We start from the raw sequence: 17992 nt of genomic DNA, 5'->3' as shown, positions 1-17992 counted from the left end.
GTGACTAGTAGAAGCAGCAGGATTAAATACTTCTTTACCAGCATTCAACATGAAGGAGCTCGCTGGTCTGAACCAGGGGTTTCTGAGCACATTTTGCTGTGTTAAAGGGTGTCTTGCATACTTAAATGAAGGGTGTGAACCACTTGTGTATGGTAAAAATTATCACATGTGCTCTTTCAGGTTTAACCACATGTGAAATTAAAAACCATTTTCATTACACATGTATTTCACATGATAATATATAATACCTTAGCAGAAACTGAAAGTTCAACATGGACTTTTACCAATTACATCTCAGTTTATTTTAATGCAATTAATAATAATAGTGCTCAATTAAAAAAAAAATGAAAAATCCAGGGCACTTGCTAAACCTGATGGAATTTGGGACAACAGTGAAACTGGGATATAAGTCACCATATCACTGATCTACCCCCGTATCACTTATTCTCATTTTAAGAAGTAGCTCACATAAGTCCCTGTGAATCATAAATGATGTTTCCTTCTACTTTGTGTGATGATTCTCCAGTTTTAGTGCTAAAGCTTCCTGGCCACGTGTTCTTTGCTTCTTGTCCTGGCATCCATTCTCTTGCAGCAATTTCTGCTGCTGTCATTCCCTCTCAGCGGTACCCGTGCTGACATTGCTGTAAGCAATCTCCTCTGGTTGCCAAATTTTAGTGAGGAATACATACCTTCCTTCCAATTATGTTAAACTTTATTATTAGACTGGGAAGCAGCGCAGCTCACACTCTAAGTTTCCTACAGTGCTTTATTTTTGCACATTTATTCAGTTCATTATATTTCTTCTGTCTTTAATAATTTGACTCACATTCCCTGGAGACATAAATCAAGAGATCGTTTGAATGATTCCACTTTCTCATTTTTAACCCGAATTTCCATGCACTTGTTTTGAGATGGATTCCTTCTTTTACATGAGCTCTGCTTGGAGATTAAGAGTTAGCCGATGCCTTCCGACTTCTTAATTCATAATCCTGGAGAACAGCTATCACCCAACAGATCTCATCCTGGACCCTCCAATAAAAGCAAATGATGACTTTTGCAAATCACGTTTCAGGGAAGCAGAACAATATACTGAAATAGGACTGGATTTACAAAGGTTATGTGGCTTAAATTGTTGACCTGGAATCCTGCATACAGAAATAATGGCAGTCCAGTATTGTGATTTATGTTCCCGTTTCAATGAGAATAGGAAGAATGATTCAAAGAAAGTTATACAAGGAAGATGTCGTTTGAGGTAGATTACTTATGGTAGCTTGATCAGAATTCCTTAAGCAAATAGAAGAAGGAAGGACACTTTAGGGAGAAATCACATGTTTCAGTGAAGTGATATGTGGAAAATTGCCACCTATTTAAAAATTAATGGGTGTTCTGGCAGATAGAATGAAGAGTTTGGGGCAGGAGGCGATAGGAGTTAAGATACTGTCAAAGATTTCGCCACTTAAGAAATCTGGACTTTATTTGGTTTGAAGCAGCAAGCAGACATGGGTTTGTTAAAAAGGAGAGTGGAATATATACTTAGAGCTGTACAGTAATAACTCTTATAGCAGTTTAGTTAATGAGTAGAAAATGGGGTAAGTCCAAAGCAAGTAATCTTACTAGCAAGCAATTATTCTGAAAGATAGTCTTATATTATGGACTTCCAGGTGTCTGAAAATTCTGAGTAAGGGGTCTGACCATATGTGTTTTCAAAAAGAATGGTCAACTATATAAGCAGTCAGAAGGTCAGAAAACTATAGAGGCATCCTTTCAGTATTCAGGCTAAGAAGACTGATATAATCTCTTCTTTGTTGGTTTGAGAGATAATAAATTGAGTCAGGATCTGATGTCAGGGAAGGGTAGCAAGATAACTTTTGGGTAGAAAGAAATGGGACCACCAGATCAACTTATGCAACAAATCAGGTAATCCAGTGGTCCTAATTATGACTCAACAAATGGCGAATTTGCAGTGACATCCCTCCTGTGAAAGCCCTAGGGCTGTAAACAAACAGAGGTAATATTTTTGATCTGGAATACCCATTCACATAATAGTAAAGGAATACAGGGGCTTATCTTCCCTTGCATCATGAAAAGCTAAATTGATGAGAAAAGGGTCCAAGGACAAGCCAGTAGCAAATAAAGTAACCCTTTGGAAAAACAAAAAGCACCTTGAGAAATGCTTGGTTTATTGCAAGAAACATGAAGGCAGCATCCTTGGATGAGAGATTCTTCTGGTGACAGGTAATATGCAGGCTTGAGTCATTCGATTGTAATGTTTAACCAAATTGTGACCTTATTTTTCTCCCAGAAGACAAATTAAGGATAATGATGATGATGCAACAAGCATAATAATAAGAGCTTAAGTATATGGAGTGGTTAATATGTGCCAGAAACTCATCTAAATGTTTAATAAGCATTGTTCATTTCAACTTTTGTGATAGATAAACAAATAAGTAAGCAATAGATGATAGGTAGATAGATAGAGAGATGCTAAAACAGATGATCTATATTGACCAAATTTTTGAGTAGGTGATTTTTTTTTAATTGACTAAATCTAACTGTCTTGCATACTATTAGCCTTGATCCTAGAATCTGTTTCTGCTATGCTGGTGATCTGGATTTAATCTTCAAACTTAGTCAAATATGTTAAAGCAATGATTAGGCCAGCTGAGACTATAAGCTCTCCAGGGAAAATCAAAGCAATCCTTAAATGTGTATTTAATTCCCAAACATATGGGGGCTTTTCTAGAGTCTTTCTGCTCCTGGTTTATAGCTCAATTCCACTCTGACCGGAGAACCACATTTCATGGTGTCAGGCCTTTGGAATTTGTTGAACCTTGGTTGATGACCTAGCATATGGGCGATTTTTTGGAATGTTGTTTGTGTACTTGGAGCAACTGTTTCAGTTGCTCTTGCCAATTGTTGTGTGCATATATCATTTAGATCAACCTTGTTTTGGTCAGATCACTGTAACATTTTAGTTTGTTTTATCAAGTGCTGAGAAAGGTATTTGAAAAATTTACCAGATTAGCTTGTATTTGTAGGGTTTTCCTTTCAGTCCTGTTCTATGTGTTCAGTTTAGGTTTATATTCTTGTTGAGTTCAAACATTTAACATTATGAAACACCTTTGTTTCTTTTTATTGTACTGTAATTTTCTTCCTGTAGTGGTATCTACTTTATTAGTTACACAGGCTTTCTTTTTAGCTATTGTTTATGTGCTATACCTTTTCTCCATCATTTTTTGTGTCTATTTTTTAAAAATATTCCTCATGTAAACAGAACATTGTTGTGGTTGTAGCTAGTTGTCTCCTCTGTCTTTTACCTAGAGTATTTAGTCAGATTATCTGTCATACTCTTAGGATTTATTTTGTGACTCAATTTACCATCTTGCCATTACCTTTTGACATATGTTCTTTGTTTCTATTTCTCACCTTTTTCTTTGCTTTAGTATTTTAGAGTATTTTCTTCCTCTCCAATATTGGCTTGTTAGTTATGCATAATTTTACCATAGACCCTAAAGATTACAAAACACATTCTCACCTTAGGGCTTTAGAGCACTTGCACTACATTATTTTCCTCTCCCCCACCATTTTCATGATTATTGTTTATTAAATCAATGAAAGCTTGAGAGCAAGATTCAGCTCAAAGCAATTTGTATTCAAAATAATGGTTATGTGTTGATTTTTTTTCAGTCCATACTTACTGATTCTGTCGTGTGTGTGTGTGTGTGTGTGTGTGTAGAGTAAAGTGAAGGATTATGCCCCTAGAACAAAGTACTGACAAATACAAGGTATGGGACCTGATAGTAAGAAGAAGAAACTTGTTGGGTTTCCTTATCAATTCAGAGTGTTAAAGTGTATTTATTTGGGGCTATGTGCCAGATACTGTACTGGATTTTGAAGATTCAGTAGAGAAGAAGAAAGACATATTCACTGGTTTTATAACATTGCATTCTAACAGGGAAAGAGATACAAATCAAGATGCACATGCAATCTAATTCAGTTATTATGTTTCATTTGCTTGTTTAAAGAAACAAACGGATGCAGTAGGAAGAAGAAGTGTGGCTGAGGCCATTTTAGGGTCATCACAGAAAGTGTCTCTGACTGTAGAACACTAATCCCCTTATCTCAAGGATGAAACAAAAAAGCTAACTAAGCAAATAGGCAACGTGTGGTTCATTTGAGGGGCGAGAGAATCTATTGCTTGTTTTCCAGTCTCTGTAACTGATGAAGATAATCACGTCAAACTTGGATGTTGCATGTAGAGGATAGCAGAATTCAACACTGGGTTTCTGAACAAACTCTTGGAGGAGCGTCCCCTTCCCACTAAACAAATGTTTTACACTTTAACTGGACAAGAAATAAAATGATCCTATATTTGCTATATTTGGGCTATTATATTTTTTTTCAAAAACATTTTAATGTTTATTTATTTTTAAGAGAGAGAGAGAGAGCATGAGCAGAGAGGGGCAGAGAGAGAGAGAGGGAGACACAGAATCCAAAGCAGGCTCCAGGTTCTGAGCTGTCCACACAAAACCAGACATAGGGCTCGAACCCACAATGATATCATGACCTAAGCTGAAATCGGACGCTTAACTGACTGGCTGCCCGGCCTTCCCTGGGCTATTATATATCTTAAAGTTTATTTGTTAGAGCCATTTGCAACACTCTAGCTAATCTTAATGGGGAAAATTATGATTTTTATTCTAAGAACAATGTAAAGTTTTGAAGCTTTCAAGTTAAGGCATGATATGACCCTAATTACAAATTTAACATTACTCTGATTGAAATGTGAAAAAATAGAAGGAGAGTGGGGATAGAAATAAAAGCATAGTTAAAGGTTGGAAGAGTGTTCTTGGCAAGAGATGATGATGTTCCAGACTGATATGACATTCTGGAACAGACAAAACTATAGTGATTGAGAACAGGTCAGTGGTTACCAGGAGTTAGGAGCGGAGGAAGGTTGACTCAAAGGACAGTATGAGAGCATTTTTAGAGAATAAGAAAACTGTATCCTGAATGTGACTACATGAATTTATACATAGGCTATAAGTCTACATTAAAGATAAAAACCTTTACAAAAAAATCAATTATACTGTATGTAAATATAAGAATAACAATGAAAAAAGTGCTTTAAAAACCCCATAAACCTCAGAACAGTTGTCTTCAAGGCATGAAAGTGGTCCACAAGATACAATTCAACTTGTTTGTACAGATTCTTGTTGATAAATTACTCAATAGTCAGAGACTGCCCTCTATGTCCTTGTTTATTTTGTAATAAAGTTCTACACAATATTGAATTTAACACATTGGGAGCCACATTTTATTAATTGTATATGTACAATTTTTGAAAGAGATAAAGGAAGTAAATTAGGAAACTAGTTTCAGTGTATGGTATGTAAATAAACTCATAATACTATTTAGTAATGATACTGAAACATTTCTTATAGCTTAATGGGAAGTAATTTACAACCTCAAGCAAGCTGACGTGTTCCTCAAATATATATATTTTCCTTGAAATTGTATTATATATCATATTGCATTTATGTCTTGTGTATCATACACATCATAGTACATATCATAATCCATGAGATTGAGAGGTAACAATTCTTTATTTAGTGTAATTGGGTAGGAATTTAAAGACGGCTCTGAATCTAGTGTCTCCGAGTAGGTGTATGTGTGGGGTTTGTATGCAGACACTGAGTATTGCTGAAGCAGGGATCTTGGGCCCCATGTCACAAGACAACAGAAAATCTTATTCTCCTGCTTGACGTGCCATAAACATAAAGAATGCAAACCTATAGACATATCTGTATTGCAAATTATTATTTATATAGCACTCTCAGCTACTGGTTTGTATCTTCCATAAAAAGAGTATGTTTTTTATTTGTTTAATTATCCTCAACACTCCCAGGTTATTGATGGATTGCATGCTTTCAACAAAAGTATATTTAACTGAATGGATGGTGAACGGATGAATAGATGGATTGGTTAAAGAATTAATTAGTTAAAAGAGTAGTAGTTATCTCCCTTCTCACTTCTTGTTTACATTCCCAGTAGGATCTAGTAATATTATTGGACATACATATTAGGATATAGGTGGGTAGATTGATAGATAAATAGATCCCACTATATCTGTCATATACCAATTTAATAGTTTAAGCCTTTAAGAATAAATGATACTAGTAGGAACCTTGGGAAAAATATGAATGTGTCTGTGTGTGTATACACTTATATAAATGCATACATATATATGGGTATATATATTCATATTCATATATATTCATATTCATATATATACTTATATAAATGTATATATTCATATTTTTCCCAAAGCTCCTACTAACATCAATTACTCTTAAATATATTGAATCATCTTATATAGAACACGTCAACATTTACAGTGAAATTCTGCTACTAAAGCTACTTAGAGCCCCTTCTCTATTTTTTCCCCCATTTTCCAGTCTATTATCTTTTGTAATAAGTAATTTCCTTCCAGGTACAGGTGACTCATTTTATCTGAATCAAAGTGATTTCAAGGTTCAGTCTGGATTTTGCTGATGTGCCTGGTTTCAAATATTGAGTCATTCACTTTTTGGCAGAAGAGCCTTGCTCAGTGCCAAGTAATTTAGAAAGCTAGAAGGAGCTCCAGTTGGAAGTCAGGCAGAACACAATCAGATGCCAAGTTTTCTTTTTCTATGAAACAATAAAGCTGGTAAATGAAAGTGAATTTTGCAGATCTTTACTAGTAGGAACAAATGTGATTCAAAAGACCCAAGCCAAAAGCCTTTCCTGTGCGGTGGGCATTAGCACTCAATTTTATCATTTCAGGCCCTAGTCTGGTGCCTGGCTTAAAGGAGGCATTCAGTTAGGGGGTGTTGTTCAATTCAGATGTTGTGTGCCTCATTAGGGTATTTCATTTCTGCTGCCTCCACATATAAATCATTGTATCAGATATTCTACCTCTTAGTTGAGCTCAATGACCCTGCTTGCCATTTTCTCTGGAATTTTCTGTATCTCTTTAAACTCTTCCTGTTACTATTTCTGGCTTAATTGTTAGCAGTGGAGTTCTACAAGAACTGCATAGAGTTGTAAAATAACTAATTACCAATACATATTCATCGGTGTGATTTTATTTAAAAGCAAATGAATAGCATCAGATCATCATGCTCTCTAGAATCACAGAATTAAATTACAAACCATGATTTAGATTTGGACAACAAATAAGACAAAAAGGAAAAAAAAAGTGAGTGTGAATTGATCTATTACTTTGCATCTATGATTTTGCAGTCACAGCAAAGTTGTTTGGATTGTAATAGAAGGGCTATAGGTATATTGCATTTTAAAATGGCTCTTGGCCTTTTAAAGGAATAGTCTTATTTAATGGTGATGGAATTCAATCAAGACAGACATCAAAACTATTTTAGTAGGACTAATATAGTACATAACTACATCATGGGGGAGAACAGCCTCAGCATCCCTTTTGAATGAAAGTATTCTGAGGCTTGTGGCATTTCACAAATTAAACACATAAAAATAATGTCAGATGCTCAAAAAACAACCACCTTGTTTAAAAATTCTCAGCACTGAGAGCTTTGAGTTTCACATTTAGTGGCAGTGTAACCTGGACTTTGTTTCTACTTGGACCAGATTCCAGAACTGTGCCTGAGAACACAGGGACAGTTTTAAATCACTCTTAGATGTTGAGCATCTAGGAACCTTTTTAAAATGCCCAATACCTTGCCAAATTGTGCAAAATATCTCCCAGGAAGAAAGTAGAAAGACACAGCTTTCAATTATCATTGGCTCCAGAACATGTTAGGTTCTTTCCTAAGGTATAGGTTTTATGCATTCTGAGTTTGCCACAGGGCATACCAACCACCTTCCTTTCAGAACATGCATGCTTTTCCAATGTTCTGAAGGTCCACCTCAGATCAGCCTTTGTGAGGTTTCACTTGTGAGGAAATAATGTATTGGCTATGGTAGATGTTGAATGGTGTCATGGAACAATTTTGAAGTTTTCTATATAGAGTTGCTATAAATTGTGTTTCAAGGAATGAGAATGGGGTTTATATAGGCGATCGGGGCTTTGGATCTGTTCTCCTAATGGACAAGCAAGCTACTTAACCACTGTGGGCTACTCAACAACCTTCTAAATAGGATTTTTGTGAGACTTAAATGAAATAGTATAACAAAATCATTTACAACAGTGTGAGGAGTGATGGAGAGAAGTCATGGTCTGGAGTCAGACTGCAAGCATTCAGATATTGCCATGTAACAGCTGCCCCATTTAAGGGGAGATATGCAAACTTTTTAGATGTCAGTTTCTACATCCATAAAATGGAGGTGAAAATAATACATAGTCCATAGGATGGTTTAAACAACTATCCCATTTAAAGTGTGTGAAGCACACTTAATCATGATACCTAGCACTTAATACATACTCAAAATTTCATATTCCTGCAACATTTTTTTGTGTGTGGATGTATATGATCTTGTCTTGTTTGCTTGCTTGTTTACTTCTTATGGGTAGGGGCTCATAAAATAGTGGCAAACAGTGTAAGGTAATGAGGGAAACCCAGGACTCAGCTGGGGGGAAAGAACAGTGTCCTGTGACTCTCTTTTCCTAGGTAAGTGCTTTGCCCCTAACATTATCATTATTGCCATAATTAACTTCATAAGAAGTTACAATATATGGTTTCACATTGCATTCGTGTGGAGATACTCAACCGAATATTTCGTCAAAGATTTTCCAGGACCTCCATTGAGCTAGTGTTCAGAGTAGCAGTTTCAGGAGATGAAGGGCTCTTGGAGTGGATGTTTTCATCTAGAAAATCAATTAATCAGTGGCAATTCTGGCTCCACCTGAGTGAACGAGAATTTGCGTATGGCTCCCTTTCCAAGAAATCATCTCTTTTGGGTGTGCAGAGCACTTCCTGTGAGTCCTGACGACTGCCATTCTATTTGACTAAGATGCCAGTCACGTTCCTCAAAGGGAGGTTGGCCACCTGTGAAGATGGGCTGACTGCCCTTTGGGGCAAAGAAATCTGGAGTCCTGGATTTTGTCAGTTCTAAAAGTGAACATTTTCCAGATTACTGCTTTAATGGTCCCAGGTTCATCACTGTTGCTTCTATTTAAAAATAATGATTGGCTTTAGATTTGTCATGCAGACGTACCTTAAATCTCAGATTTCTATGGAAATAAATAACATATCGGCTAACAATACAATTAGTTGGATAAGCAATTTAATACCTCTCTCAGTTACCTGGTCTCCCTAATCTTGCCACTGATGTTGGTCTAGTATGGTGTGCTTCTCTTCTAGTCATGTAAAAGTAGGCACTTTTCTTCTCTTGCTGACTTGTCCAGGTATTTTGGCATTAGACCGATATTTAGTGTAACTAACTGATTGTAAAAGAAATCAAACAACCTAAGCTGTATCCATCAGAATATCAGTGCTTGCCATGTGTCAGGAACCTTGTTAAATTCTTTGAAAGCATTTAGAAAACATAGCCCTTAGAGTCAGAGTGGTGATTTTAAATCCTCATTTTTTTTTTTAATTTTTTTTTCAACGTTTATTTATTTTTGGGACAGAGAGAGACACAGCATGAACGGGGGAGGGGCAGAGAGAGAGGGAGACACAGAATCGGAAACAGGCTCCAGGCTCTGAGCCATCAGCCCAGAGCCCGACGCGGGGCTCGAACTCACGGAGCGCGAGATCGTGACCTGGCTGAAGTCGGACGCTTAACCGACTGCGCCACCCAGGCGCCCCTAAATCCTCATTTGTAAATGTAGGTGACAACAATAATGATACTAAGCTCACAAGGTTGCTATATGAATATGAATAGATAATTTGCACATACAAAGCACTTAGAGTAAAGCTGGGCATTTAGAAAAGTGCTCAGTACATGTTAGATATTATTATTATTGTTATGCTGTACCGTATTATAATAATCTATAATATCCCATTATATGACATACTACAAAATACTCTATTTAAATATATATATATATATATATATATGCACATATGCATGCATATACACACATGTATATGTATTACACAATACTAGAATGCTAATGTACCCATTCCACAGGTAAAGCAGTTGAGATTTAATGTAGTTAAGAAACTTGCCAATGTCACAAGGGACGTAGAACTCAAACCCAAGCAATTAGCCAGCATGATACTCTATTACTTTTGACTATGCACATGTAGTCAATGAGGCAGATTCTTTCTCTAATAGATTTAACTTATACTTTGAAGAAACAAATAAATGAAGAGATATTTCTAGATTAATAAAGCCAAATAGTATTTATCAAAGAAGTGGGAAGCAGAAATTGGTAAATGTAGAGTTAACCCAAAGGCTCAAGTATCTGGTAGGTACATTAATACAAATGTGTAAAACAAAATAGGTATAAGAATGATGAGGCTTATCATCATAACTAGAGAGCACAGGCTTTAATGATATGTGAGTATACCGTCACCAATTTCTCACAAAGGGCCCAGCCTCCACATATTTATGTGAAAACACTCTGATTTTAAAAATGGGAATTATTTCAAAATAGTTTAAAGCACTGTGAAGTCTAAATAAAGCAGTTCCACAGATTGAATTTGGCCAATGGGCCACCAGTGTGCAATCTCCATAAAATATGCTGTGAAATCACAGACTCCTGAGTGATGAATTCTTCATAAACAGTTGTATTCCTAAAGAGCTGAATACTTTGAACAGCATCTGCCCATTAATAAGTTCCTCATGTGTGAGGCGCTGCATTTACTGAAAAAAAAATTCCATGTGGAGACACAGCCTCATTCAGGTAGTGAAAACATCACCGTCAAGCCCAGAAATGGAAAAGGAGCTGTAACTGCACTGGGCTATGATTGCCCACGGAGTCTGTTTTTTTCAAGTCTACACAGATATTCTAAGGTAGGGTCCTGGGCATTCACTTATACTTTGCCCCATCATACCCCCAAAATATTTCCACAAATCTTTGGTACTCTATTTTGTTTTAGTTTCTTGATTTGCTTGGGCTGGAGTGTTGCAGTAACATCTTTCTAATTTAGCTGCAGTCCTGGAAAAAATGTTCATCCTTGCCTGGTCTTTTGTCTACTGTCTCTAGTTTTCATTTAGTATCCTACCTACTCCATTGATCCTACTGCTAGTAGCATTGATCCTACTGCTCAACTCAGTGCTGACAGGAGCAAACAGACTCAGCTGGACACACTTACAATATACTCAGTGCATTACCATTATTGCTATCACACGTCTTTGTTTTCTTCGTTGCACGTGTATAGTCTTGAGCTATTTGCTGAAATGTATACTTTCTATGCATAAGGCCTATTAAATAAATTGTGTCATATAAAACAAAGCACAGAACTTAGTTGAGAAAAGTGACTGTTCTTGATAAGTCCTCTCTTGGTCATTTATAATTATGACCATGGTTTTCTCAGTAGGAAGTTAAAAAACAGAGATTTCTGACTGAGCATAGAACGTTAGGAAATTTCCCTTCTTTTAATGGTAATCAGTTCTGAAGTGTGATTAGTACCTGAACTCTGGTCTTTTTTACTACTCCAGTTTTCAGCCCCACATTAGGTCCTATTTTATACTTCTTCCCCTGAGGTCCAAAATCTTGCATGTTTTACAACCAAAGCCAGCAGACTCATAGTACTGTCCAAAGGAGGAAGTGAAATCATATTGTTTTAAGCTTGGAATAAAAATTAAGCAAACTGGACCACATAAAATAGAAGCTATAGAACTAGATCTTAACACTTCATGTCTTCTAATTAATCTAATGTAGTGGACTTAAAATGGTTCAAAAGACAGACTAGAAAATTTAAAGGATTTGCCGGTACATACAAAGATTCTTCCATTTCCTAAAGGGAAATGCAGTGATCATAAGGAAAGATGGAAAACGTTTTAATCATGGTATTAAAACATTAATTTTCTTACCAGGACAATCAGCAACATAGCTAGAATGATAATTTGAATCCGATTTATTTTCATATGTTGTCTTTTATACCAAATACCTTAAAATACTAGGGATACGATAATGAGATCACATTTATTCAGTACTTTAAAGTGAAATTTCTAACTCTTTTGTGTCCCAGCAGATTGATCTGTGATTTCTCTAAAAAGACACAAGATAAAGTTTATCCTGCCCTATTTTCATCCATTTCACTTTGCTTTTTGCTTTTCATTTCCAATCACACAGAATTTGTTACAAGGAAAACAAGGCAGTGCAGGAAAAGGAAGTTGGCAATGCCAGGGGGAGAGTGATTGCAGATCTTTTAGTTAAACTAGGAACTAAAAACCAAAGATTCAGGCTCAATACTTAATTCACTGAAGGCTGACAGTGGTATTGGGTAAAAACCAATGTCTGGATGGATCTCTGTAGAAAAGGAGTAAAGTTATTTTTTTCTAGTTTTTAAAGTACTGTCAGATCAAAGGGCTAATGTAAGTGTGTTTACCTCTTTTTAATGTCCAAGTTCAGAATACACGGCACTCTGGTATCCTTCCAAGTGTGATGAAGAATTTCTCGCAATACCCTAGCGAGGTCAGTCGAGTTACAGATAGCCCATTGTGGGGAATTTTGCATTACTCCAGAGCATTCTGATAAATGATAAATTTTGCAGTCCGTCAGTAGGATATGTGAAGGTCTCTTCTTTACCGTTTAGCTGGTAACTGATTGGCAATTTTCAATATCACCTGTCCCCACCACCGCCATCACTATTTAAGAATGAGTAAAATGATCTCAAACTATTTGGAGCTCAACAACCACATTAACTGCGGATATTACATGGAACATGTTAGGTATTTCTAATTTAAAAATAAAAACCATCTTTTAAAGAATGTAGTAAACTGTCTTTTATCAACACCTTTGTCTGGAGAATAAATATTAGACATGGATCATTTGAGCGTTTATGCCACTTATAAATATTGCTTTCACCTTGGATCAAACCCTGATGTTTTCCTTGAAGTCAAGTAGCTTGAAATTGTGCAGGTATTTTTGGTTATAGTCAGGGAAGGTAAAAATGGACAACTATTTTTATGCCTCAAAAAAACCATCCAAGATTTATAAGCATAGCAACTTTTTCCTCGAAACTTCGTCAAAGATTATCCTCAATTAAGTCAGGTAGTTAAATGTTTGCCATTTATTCCATGTACCTTTAAAAAACATTTTTGTGTAATACCGAACTCAACTATTATGTCTAGAATCCTTTCTCTTAATGAATGCTTCAGCACTAACTGTTGAAAAGCAATTTATTTTTATGAAACTCTAAGGATCAAATCTCAGAAGCCATTATTTATATGATGAACCTATGACTTTCCAAATTGCCTTGAAGTGCTGCACAGAAGTGCTCCTTTTGTCTTTTGTATTTGCTTTATTGCTACATGACGTGTTGCTATTTATTGTGAAAAACAAATTTCAAAGCAAAAAGGGAAGTGTTATTAAATATCTCTGTGCAACATCCGTGATTTCCTTTAACAACTAAACTACAACATCTTAGATTATGCTGTTCGTAACATAATGACATTTAAATGATTCAAAATACTTGTAAAACTTATTTTTCTGATATTATGAAATAGGCTTTACTTTAAAAAAATATATTAACAAAGATACAGGTTTTGAGATTGTTGTAAATAATATGAATTCACGATAGCCGCGCTTTCGGTTTCGTGGAGGAAGACTTTATTAATTATAAGGGAATGGGGATATAAGGAATTGAAAAATTATAGTAGGCAAAGAGGGAAAGAAGTGTAGAAAAGAACAAAGAAGGCTTAATACATCAGATCGGTGCTTACAACATCCAGCCTTCTGGCCGGGAAGCCCCACAGTTGAACAGCCGGTTGGAGTCCCCATTGAGGGTCCTGGGCTGAGAGTCCTTCCCTCAGGTGAGACTTCGAAGTAGCTATTCCCACCAGAGCAATATATATACTACCTGTGCGTGCTTTATGGCTAGTCATTAAGTTTGCCTAAGCGCTGCAGAAAGTGAGCTTTACTTTTTTTGTTTTTTGGTATTTGTTTTTGTTTCTCTTCGTATATCACAATCTTAGGAGCTTGGCCCTCTGCATATTCTTCTTTCCTCCTTGATGCATTCCAGGGGAATCAGCCTGGTCTGGCTCAAGGAGGAAGGTGAGGAACATTAAGACCTCTTGGCATCAGGAACAGAAGGGCCACTTCTGATCCCAAGGCCAAATACAGAGGACAAGCCTACAAAGCCCGCATGATTGCCTACATGTGGCTCTGGGCAGATATGTGTGACAGGTCACATAAACAACTTCTATACAGAACAGAGATACAGGTAAAGCCTTGAACTTTTTTCTTTTAAGCATGTCTAAGGGAACTCTCTTGAATTAATGTCTGTGTTTATTTGATACAAACATAGTGAAACATTTTTAACTTCATTATTAATTTATTTGGTAGGAGTGGGCTGTTTACCCTGAACAGTCTCAAACATAGTCCACATTTCACTCTCAGAAAGGTTTTAAATGTTGACATTTATCACAATTTACAGAGTAAAATACACAGGAAGCAAATTGCCCAGAATGCCCTTCTCATAATATATTGAGAATGCAATTGGCTTGCTTCTCATTTCTGGTAATTAACTGCCTTAGGTGAGCACAAGGTGGATTTACATTTGGTAGAAACATAATGACCAGATTGTCTAAACTGATAATATGGAAATTCTGCCTGACACATGGTTTTACAAGAAGAAAACACACCTGAGATAGGATCCATGCCGAGATAGCTGGAATAGAACCGTAGTGTGTAGATACAACTTCATATCATTATGAAAGTCAAATGAGAAGTTCAAAGGGCTATACAGTTTTTCAAGTTTGAAGTATAACTTAATCTTAGTCTATTCATGTTTATCATATGAACCTCCTTTTCGAATAAACCCATTGTATTTGTTTTCAAGCTTGACCTATTAATCCAACTGTTATAGAATGCTAGATTTTATCTGTTACATAGGTACATATGGTACATATATGTGTGTGCATGTGTATGCATGTGTGTATATAAATGTGTATATATGTATTATATATGTAATGTGTGTTTGTATGTCTGTGTATGGTCAACAGCATGTCAATTTGGAGATTAAAAGCCAAGCTTTTAATCTAGGTTAAATGTTACCAATACATGATACAAGGTGAGTATTGAGATTGTATTTACCTGTTGAAAAAATACTTTGATCTAGTAGCTCCTAAAATTAGAAGCCTCTTTAAATAGCACTCATTTTATGTTAAGGATGAGGAGATCAAGTCCAAGTGATTATCCAAAGTTAAGCAGTCTGTTTCTGAACTCAGCTCCAGCCCAAGTCTCCTCTCTCCTTCTTAGTCCCTCGCATGACCCCCACCACATATGGGAGAAGATTCTGCAATCTAACCAGTCACATTTAAAAATCAGGCAATATTGTTATATGACTTCCCTCAAAGGTCAGCTCAGCTAAAACTATCCATCTGGTTGTAGCACACACACAAGAAGATGTTCTATATGCTCCTTAGGAATAGGAGTGAAATTTAAATAGTTATGTTAAAGCTCCATAATAATGTAATTATAGTAATAAAATCTGATAAATAAGAAAAAGAATACTTTCTTCCCCAGACTTACCACCTAGGGGTGATAATTCATTTGTGTCCAGAATAATTAATGTGTTGCATTAATTTTTTCACAAATGAGCATATATCCAAGGTTGTGCATCAAAAACATTATATAAATATATACAATACCGATATCTATTTAGAAAATAACATAAAATAATTATTTTCATTTCATGGAATTTTTTTTCTTTGACATATCAAACAGTATAAGCTGTTAATTACCTTTTTCTCTTTTCTTCCAGAAACTTACACTTTGTTTTTTTTTTTTTTTTTTTGCTATGGTACATCATTTAGATATTCTTCCTTTACATTTTTATAAATGATCCTTTAATTTTCACAAAAGCATTGTTTTCTTCTGTTGTATTAGCTGTTTGTTTTCTCACTGCCTGTGTGTATTTCCCTAGCCTTGCTTGCAATTGTTTTTCTTTCTGATTATCTTGAATATAGATGTTAGAGAAAGTGCTGGTAACTAGGCATTTATTTCCAACTTCAAAACTCAGCATAGAAGTTCTTAAATCCCTATCAGGGAGATATTCAGAAAAATCATGCTCATATTGTTTTATAATGGTCCAGATATTTTAAATGTGTGAATCACCAACAGTGCAAGAGGGTTCCCCTTTCTCCACATCCTCGCCAACACCTGTTGTTTCTTGTGTTGTTGATTTTAGCCATTATGACAGGTGTGAGGTGATAGCTCATTGTAGTTTTGATTTTTATTTCCCTGATGATCAGTGATATTGAGCATCTTTTGAGATGTGTCTATTGGTCATCTGTATGTCTTCTTCGGAAAAAAATGTCTATTCATGTCTTCTGTCCGATATTAAATTGGATTATTTGTCTTTTGGGTGGTGAGTTTTATAAGTTCTTTGTATATTTTGGATCCTAACCCTGTATCAGAGACGTCATTTGCAAATATCCTCTCCTATTCCAGAGGTTGTCTTTTAGTTTTGTTGATTGTTCTCTTTGCTGGGCAGAAGCTTTTTAATTTGATAAAGCCCAATACTTTATTTTTGCTTTTGTTTCCCTTGCCTCAGGAGACCTATCTAGAAAGAAGTTGCTATGGCTGATGTCAAAGAGTTTACTGCTTATCTTCTCCTCTAGGATTTTGATGGTTTCCTACCTCACATTTAGGTCTTACATCCATTTTGAATTTATTTTTGCATTTAATGTAAGTGGTCCAGTTTCATTCTTTTGCATGTTGCTGTCCAGTTTTTCCAACACCATTTGTTGAAGAGACTGTCTTTTTCCCATTGGATATTCTTTCCTACTTTCTCAAAGATTAATTGTGTGTATAGTTGTGGGTTCATTTCTGTTGTTGTTGTTTTTTTTTAACTCGGCTCCATTGATCTGTGTCTCTTTTTCTGCCAGTACCATAGTGTTTTGATCACTACAGCTTTGTAATATAACTTGAAGTTCTCACCTGTGATGCTTCCAGCTTTTCTTTTCTTTTTCCAGGTTAAGTTGGCTATTTGGGGTCTTTTGTGCTCCCGACAAATCTTATGATTATTTGTTCTGGCCCTATGAAAAATTCTGTTGGTATTTTGATAGGGGTTGCATTAAAAGTGTAGATTGGGGGCACCTGAGTGTCTCAGTCAGTTGAGCATCCAGCTTCGGCTTGGGTCATGATCTCATGGTTTGTGGTTTGAACCCCACGTCTGGCTCTGTGCTGACAGCTCAGAGCCTGGAGCCTGCTTGGGATTTTGTGTCTTCCTCTCTCTCTCTCTGACCCACCCCACTCATGCTCTGTCTCTCAAGAATTAATAAACGTCAAAAAGTGTAGATTGCTTTTGGGTAGTGAATAATATAGACATTTTAACAGTATTGCTTCTTCTAATCTGTGAGCATTTTCCTCAAAAAGGTAAAAATTGAACGACCCTATAATCCAACAATACTAGGTGTTTACCCAGAGAATATAAAAATACTAATTCAAAGAGATACATGCACCCTGATGCTTATAGCAGCATTATCTTCATGATTTCACTCATATGTGGAATTTAAGAAATAAAAGGGGAAGCAAACCAAGAAACAGACTCTTCACTATAGAGAACAAACTGATGGTTATCAGGGGGGAAGTGGGTGAGGGGATGGGTAAATAGGTAATGGGGATTAAGGAGTGAACTTGCTGTGATGAGTACCAGATGATGTACGGAAATGGGGAGTTCATATATTGTACACCTGAAACTAATGTCCACTGTATGTTAATTAACTGGACTTTAAATTTAAAAAAAAACTTACAAAAACTGTATGAATCATATGAGCATTTAATAATTAATTTTTTTAAAACTGCTTATTTCCTTTAGTGACCTTTCAGGGTGTCTAGAGAGGCAAAACAAAACTCTTCAGAAACTTTATATACATTGATAATGTTTTAAAGGTCCTTGGTGTAGGAATTTAAGAA

Source organism: Puma concolor, chromosome E1, assembly GCF_028749965.1.
Source record: "Puma concolor isolate L17-30 chromosome E1, mPumCon1.1.hap2, whole genome shotgun sequence".
In the NCBI taxonomy this organism is placed as follows: Eukaryota; Metazoa; Chordata; class Mammalia; order Carnivora; family Felidae; genus Puma; species Puma concolor.
The sequence above is the reverse complement of the archived record's forward strand: the minus strand, read 5'-3'. Positions refer to the sequence as shown.